Source organism: Hibiscus syriacus, unplaced genomic scaffold (assembly GCF_006381635.1).
Source record: "Hibiscus syriacus cultivar Baekdansim isolate YM2019G1 unplaced genomic scaffold, ASM638163v2 tig00003126_pilon, whole genome shotgun sequence".
Taxonomy (NCBI): Eukaryota; Viridiplantae; Streptophyta; class Magnoliopsida; order Malvales; family Malvaceae; genus Hibiscus; species Hibiscus syriacus.
The window spans coordinates 44734-53145 of NW_024061963.1; the positions used below are offsets into that span (position 1 = coordinate 44734).

The following is an 8412-nucleotide window of genomic DNA, read 5'->3' on the forward strand; positions in this document are numbered from 1 at the left end:
AGGTTGCAACATGCATTCATAATTCTCTTAGCTCAATTCCTATCTAATTATTTGTTTACATATTTTTTCTAGGTACATTGGATGCTAAGAATACCAAAGGCAACTGAAGTATTAGTTGGACAGTTCACATCAGTCAGATTGATCGACAATTTTGAACATGGGCCAAGAATCTTTGGGTGATTAAATCTTCTTAACATTTAATACCATATCTCTTTGCTTTATAACACACTTTGAATCACATCAATATGATATCGGGAACTCGAGAAATTCTCAGATTACTAAGACAATGCAGGCTGGAAATAAATACGGGATTTACAACCATTCATCTCCTTCAAAGGACTTATGCATGGGAGGCATTAATGGAGACATGCATGAACGAGAAAATAATATTAAAATGAATCAACACATTTGTGAGAAGGTGCAAGGATTCATTCAAAGGCTTCTAAGTTCATCCATTCATGCATATTCATGCAAGAAGCCAAATTGTCATGTTCACACTAGGGGGAAGAATTTAGGCCAAGATACATTTATGAATATTCATCCATGGAAGGCAAACCAACAAGTTCACGCAAGGAGTGATAGATTCGGCCAAAGGATGCATTGCATTAAAAGATGAACATCCATTCATCAAATTCATTCACCTAAGCCATGCTTTGTATCTACTTAAATGATTAACATTCATCCATGAATGTTCACTCATTAAAGCTTGTACGTGCATTTGAGGAATCCTTAGGCCTATAAATAGTTTAGATTTCATTTTGTAATGAAACCAATTGACTTTGTTTAATCAAATATATGTGAGAGTTTCTCTCTTTAGTTCTTAAGTGAACTTTATGACTTATCAAGCTTATGCTTGTGGCATCACCCCTATCTATTTCACCCTAATACTTCTGGTTCCTATCTCTTTATAGATAGTGGGTCAAAGTTCCTTGTTTTCCACCCCTTAAAGAAGCAATATAAAGTTTGGGTCTTTGTTCTTTAACATTGGTTCTTCTTTGAGTCTTCTTTGAGATACTACCTTTCATCTTCATCTTCATCACCTTCATTCTACTTCCATTACCATACTTCATCATTTCCTTTAAATATATCACCAACTTATATATATATTCTGCTGCCATATTTATATTTCCATTTCATTACTCTCATTTAACCATTTTATTTTGAGCTTTCTTGTTTGTGCGAGATCCTTGTTGCTTTCCTATATTGAAACAATCAAAGGTATAACCTTGACTTCACCATCCATCCAAGTGAGGCTAGGTTAAACTATATCAAAAACTATACCTAAAGTTAACTTTAGCAGTCTAATATTTTTACGTGCTTAGACCGTTAACTCCTTAAATTCGATCGTTAAGTGACACGTGTTAGGCATATAAAATTTCAAAAGTTTTTTAAATAAAATTTTTAAATTTTTATTAGCCTGACATGTGTCACTTAACGGCCGAATTTAATGGTAGACATTTAAAAGTGTAACATCGAAACGTTATACACCTATTTTTTACTTAAAATTTTGGGTGCTTATTTTGCATTAAGACTAATTTTTGTTAAAAGGTATAATGCTAAAAAAAATCCATAATAGTTATTTTGATCTCTATTTTTTTGGATTGTTTTGGCTCGAACATTTTATTTTAGGGCAAAAATATCATTACATTTGATTAAATATTCACTTTAGACCTTATTCTTTTTTGAGCATTTTGGCCCAACGTTTTAGGGTAGAAAGACTATTTTAGAGTATTTGTCGTTTGTTGGCTAATAATGTTCATGGTTTTCATTTTTTTTTGCCCAAAATGAGGTCAAAATACTAAAAATAAAATAAGAATATGAACCAAAATGTTATTTAATCAATAGATAGTGATTTTTTATGGTTAAAACTCCACATGAACTTTGTTCGATCTTTAGTCGGATACATGGACTTTTATTTTGTGTACAATTGAATAAATAATAATTAAATGTATCTAATGCAAAAAAAGATTTATATTTACTTTTTAATATGTACAATTGAATCGAAATTAAAATTTTATGTGTATAATTGCACTAAAATGAAGTTTTATTTCTATAAATACAATAAATTAAAATTCATATATTTAGGGATGGGCATGACACCTAAACTCGATCTTACAAGGTCGATTATTTTTAATTTGAGTTTGAGTTTAAGGTGAACAATTATTGAATTGACCCGAGATAATAGTATAATTATGCTTTATATATTTATGAATAATTACAATAATACTCATTTTTCTATATTTTTCAATTAGATCTTTATTTTAACGTATAAAAATGAGAATTATATACATATATTTGTCGAATCAGGTACGTGTGCAAGTTTTTATCCGAAAATTGGGTTAGGTAGAGCCTCCTCAAACTTGAGTCAAATTGAATGATAGGTGGAAGAGTAAAATACTCGAGTTGGGTTTGAATTGAACAAAAATCTAATCCAACCCATGCCCATCATACTTTTAGGTGCACAAGCATTTGCTTGACTAAATGAGTTTCACCATTGGAGTTGGGTTTGAATCTAACCCATGCCCATCTTTACGTGCACCAACCATTTGCTTGACTACGAAATATGAGTATATGTCACTAATCAACCTCACCATTTTTTAATGGTATAGTGCCAGAAATAGCCCTCAACATTTATTAAAATAGTCATTTTGACCTCTATTCTTTTTTAGAGTATTTTGCCCCCAACATATCACTTTGAGGCAAAAAAACTCTCTCTATAGATGAAAACTATTAGTTAACACACACTTACCGCTTTAAAAAAAGAGCATTTTTAACCTAAAATGAAACGTTGAGTGTTAAAATGTCAAAAAAAATAAGAATAAAGAACAAAGTGATTATTTTGTCAAATGGTAGGGGCCTTTTCACCCTAAAATAAAATGGTGGGAGTTAAGATGCTCCAAAAAATAGAATATGGGGTAAAATAACCATTTTGATATACGTTGAGGGCTAATTTTGATATTATGCCTTTTCAAATTGTGTATAAGTGATCGAATAGTCATGGTCCTACTTGTTTGTCCTTGAGATCTTACTTTCTGAAATGTTGAATGGCACTGCTGAATTTTGCAGATCGTCCTCATCAAATTTCAAGTGAATTTGGTTCTTCCAGTTGAAAAGTTACAAATGTTGAATGTTGTCATAATTCTAATGACACATCTCACTTAGATATCGTTTCATCTGACAATGGAGCCATCAGAATCTCCTTGATGTACAACTCTTCAAGAAAAGCCACTCTCGACACGCCAAATCTGAAAGCAATCATGATGGAAGTGGAGAACAAATATCGAACAATTTACAGAATCACAGACCCAGATTTCTCCGTGGTTAAGCTGATGCAAGATATCTGCAAAAAAAATTCGAAAATGGCTGCAGGTGATGAGCATAATCAACAACTTTCAAACACAAATGACTCTGCAGTGGTGCATCATGATGCTCCAAGTGAGGTTCATGGATGCAGATCGAAGGCTGTTATGAAGAATCTGCAAGACATAACCCGTGGAGAAGAAGGTGTACAGATACCCTTGTTGAACGACGATGGTGCCATGGAATTGCCAAACTTTTTCTACATTTCTAAGAACATAGTATTCAAAGATGCTTATGTGAGTTTTTCATTAGCTCGAATATCCGATGAAAGTTACTGTTCACAATGTGTCGGTGATTGTCTGTCATCGGAGATACCCTGTGCATGCGCCGGTGAAACCCGAGGTGAATTTGCTTACACAAAAGGAGGATACCTAAAAGAAACGTTTCTACAGGAAGCCATAACCATGTCACGTAAGCCAAAAAGAAAACACTTTTATTACTGTGAAAATTGCCCGCTGGAGAACAACCATTGCAAAGCACAAAAGAAAGACGCCATGCAAGGGACACCTTATGAGGAAGTTCATCAAAGAATGCTGGGACAAGTGCGGCTGCAACAAGAAATGTGGGAACCGTGTGGTTCAAAGAGGCATAACAGTTCCTTTGCAGGTTAATTTCTTCTTTCTTCTTGGTGATTTAATGCGAAGAACAACACTGAATCTGTAATTGGCTGGCGTGTTTAGGTGTTCAGCACCCCAGAAGGGAAGGGATGGGGGCTTCGACCTGTTCATGCATTGAAGAAAGGAACATTCGTGTGCGAGTACGTTGGCGAGATTGTGACCAACCATGAACTGCATTTGAGAAATAACCAGAGAACTGGAGATGAAGAGCATACATATCCTGTGTTGTTGGATGCAGATTGGGGCTCTGAACGTGTTCTCAAGGATGAAGAAGCTCTTTGTTTGGATGCAACAAAGTATGGAAACTGCGGCAGATTTATCAATCACAGGTAACTCATTCCTTCAACTATTCCATTTCTTTTCACATGTTGTTTTCTGCAATACTAATGAACTTACTTTGATTAAACATGATCCGAAATGGATGTTAAATATGATTTCAGGTGTGTTGATTCTACTTTGGTGGAGATTCCGGTAGAGATCGAGATTCCTGATCATCATTATTATCATGTGTGATTTTAGTATTTAAACTTAATTCTTCTCTTTTATTTTCATATGCTTTACAAGAATGACAAAAATTATCTTTAATGTTCGATTAAATAGTCACTTTGACCCATATTTATTTTAGAGTATTTTGACTCTTAAAGTTTCATTTTGGAGTAAAAAGGTTGATATGTGAAAAATTGTTAGTTTACGAAAGGTCAACACTCTAAAATATGAGTCTTTTTACCTAAAATGAAACATTCGAAATCAAAATGCTCTAAAAAATAAGAGCTAAGGTGATTATTTAGTCAAACGGATAAAAATGCCCAAATAATGCAAACTGAAAAAAAAAAAGATTTTTACATTTATTGCATCCAAGGTTTTATTTTTTTTTCCAACTAGGGTTATCTCTATAGTGTTTGTGGAAGACGGTGGGATTGCACGGTGTTTTTGGAGAAGATGGTGAGATTGCATGGTGTCTTTGAAGAAGAAGAAGATGCCCAGTTTTCTGTGTATCTTCCCAACATCTTCCCATGACATCTAGAAGATGTCCAGTGCTCCATGCGTTTTCTCCGAAAACACTGTTCATTTCACCCGATTTCAAAGATTAATCTTAGATGAGTAACATCAAAAATATTTTCATAGATCAATTAACCATTCATGCGTAATCAAACATTATAAATCTTTTTATCTTTAAATAAAATATTGAGAGTTAAAATGAAGCGTTGATATGCTTTTTTTGAAAAACAGCTCGCTTTTTTCACCACCAGAGATATCGAAGCAATTGAAGAATTGACTTGGGTAAGAAAAAAATTATTTTCTTTTCATCTCATTTATTTTTGTTTTATTGTTCAATGCAATTAACCATTCCGATTGATTGATTTTAGGATTATGGCATCCACTTTGATGACAAAAATCATCCGATTAAAGCATTTAATTGCAAATGTGGAAGTAAATTTTGTCGAGACAAATAAAATCTTAAATTATTTTCCTTTTTCCTAATATATTATGTACAATCTTTGTAGTAAAAAAATTGTTGTTATTCCTTATTGATCCGGGTTCGAGCACCATAGATGCCAAGGGTGTGAGCGTTCAATGTCAAGAGGTTGAGAATTATCTTTAAAAAGATATTGTCTTATACTTATCCTAGATTAATAAAAATAATATTTTTCTTGTAATGGTTCTAATGCAAATATTATTTGCATATTGTCACACCCTCATAGCTTTCAAGCACAAACTGTCGCAATATCAGAGTTAAGATCGGACGGGACGTGCGGTCTTAGACGCTTTTTGACACTTCTGGATCTTCTCTGCGACTAAGTAAGTCTTACCCAAGCCTAGTGAGCATGCAAATTCACCAAGGTTGGAACCAAGCCCTCAAGGCTTCTAGGATACGGAAGCTTTAACACCAACGTGACAACTTCAAGCCACCAAGGTTGGACTATGGTGTGGAAGTGAAAACTCAAGTTGGCTACTCCAAGCCGCCAAGAGAGGCAACAAGCACCAAGAGAGTAAAGAACAAAGAACAAAAGAACTAGAGTAAATGCCTCAGAGTTTTATTACTCTCCAAATAGAATGAATGGAATGAGATGTTACAAATGAAGATGGGAGGCTCTATATTTATAGTTAATCTCCCTCAAAATAAATGACCTAAATCTATTCACATCGATGGCTAAGATGATCATATTAATTACAAATCTTTGTATCTAAGGAAACTTTATCAATCAAATCCCCTATTTAAGGAAAGACACCCAAATCACCATCTCATCACATCAATTAGCCTGATTCTTTCATTCGATGGTTGATCATACTTAATATGGAAAGATTTCCCCACAATCTCTTCTAATTTATTGTCTATTGCCATATATGCTGCCTATGTGGACACAATCTGATAAGGTGCCACTTTTATTGTTTGCACGGCCAGTGTGAATAGGATCTACAGTATTCTCCAACTGATGGACCAAGCCTGGTGATCTTGGCAAGTTTGATACTCCATATTCAACCTCTTTGTGTTTACTGATGTTATGGTGATGATTATATGAGCATGTGTTTAATCATTTTATGCAAATATGTTATTGCTATTTTTATTTTTAATATCAATACCATTAAATACAATAATCAATTTTGATATTTTTCTTTGGTTGTCTAACCAGTTCCAAGGCTTTGTATTGACTAATTTGGATCGACCCGCGTCGTACACTTGAGTATCGATATTCAATCCCATGAAAAATAACATCATTAAACTCTTTCTTTAAGTATTATATTATATATTGACCCTCTTAATTAATAGATATTATATTTTAGTCATCTAAATGATTTTTTATTGTTGTAAATGCTTGGTTTATGGTTTAATTTTATTTAACTTAAGTTATGACACGTTAATGTAATATATATCTGGTCCAATTTATGATTTAGTTGAATTATGAGTGTTACATTAACAATAATTAACGGTAGCTAAAGTTGTGGTGCCTATTTTATAATTATTAAAAGTTTAACGATAAAAAAATCATTTTAACATGATTTACTGACTTGCTAATCATTTATGTATTTTACCCTTAAATAAATGTTTAAGTAGGCTTAGAATATAAATTGGATTTGAGCACAACTAGAGCTATTAAATGAGCCTTTAAATAGAAAAAAAAGTTCAAAAAGTTAAATCCTAAGCTAAACAAAGTATGCGAGGCCCATGATAGTTATAAAATGGGCCTTACAATCCACTGAAAATTGAAAAGTCAACTCTTTTGCTTAATTCCTATGACACGCAAGTTCTCCTAAGCTTAGACGGGCAAAGCCGAAGCCGCAGACGGTCCTTTTCATGATACAAAATTTGGTTAGTTGATCAGTTACTTTTCTTTACAATTTTGTCATAGACATATGTTCTCTTACTTTATTTTTGTCTTAATTCCTTTATACTCGTTTTGCTTTGCAATTACTTTAGTTTTAGTAATACGATGAGGGAAATTCTAGATTATATTCATCATTAATTATATAAGATAAAATTCATAAATTGATATTGAATTTTATCAAAATAATCTTTTTAGATACTAAACTTTCAAAAGTTATATAATAGACATATATTTTGTTACAAAATAGGTACAACATCATTATCTATCATTAACGATGCGATATGGTATGCTAAATTAATATAAAATATCTCATTTGATCCTTTAAACTAGCGACTTGTGACATTCTCCACCACAAAACTAGCGACGCCCTCGTCGCTCCACTATGACTATCCTGAGCTAGTTCACCTTGGATACTTCTCGATACCTCGGCTTGTTGCGGTCCTCCCATACGAACTGCTTGCCTTGGCTTCTGTCGTCATATAACTCTATGATCCTTCGTGCCATTCCCCCTATTGTCTTGGTTCGATTATGTAATATCCCAAAATCGAGATTAGTGACTAAATTGAAAGATTCTAAAATTTGTGACCAATCTCAGAAAAGATTAGAAGTTTAGGGATTTAAATGAAAAGTGTTGATGTTGGATTTAATAACAAAGTTTGAAAGTAATAAGGGTAAAATGCTCTTTTCTAAGGAAGGATTTTATTTCTCCCTTTATATAGGACAGCAACACGTGGTAATAGAGAGAAAGGAAAGAAAATTCTGGAGATTGTTTTATCTTCTTCCTCTTCTCTTCTCGTAAGTTCCATGGAAAAGGTAAGTTGGTTCCAAGTTGATTAATTCTTTTTTTTAAAGTTGGTTTTAATTCTTAGAGTGATATAAAAGATTAAGGAAAGCTTAGGATGGATTAAAACTCAAAGATTATCAAGTTATGAGAGAATGAAAATAAGAGGTTTCAAATTGAAATCTTGTCAAAGGGTTAATTAAGAAGTTAGAGGTGATATAATTGAATTAAGAACACATGGAAATTTTGATGAAATTCTTTGATTTAGGAATTATAATGAATTATGAGGGATAGTGAAGTGTTATAATGTTATAAGAAGGTTTATATA

The 8412-nt window shown here is 33.0% G+C and overlaps 1 pseudogene; it reads left to right on the forward strand.

The window, feature by feature from the left end:
* The first annotated feature begins 3257 nt into the window (after nucleotides 1-3257).
* LOC120174913 lies at nucleotides 3258-5431 on the forward strand (annotated as a pseudogene).
* Nucleotides 5432-8412: the final 2981 nt, after the last annotated feature.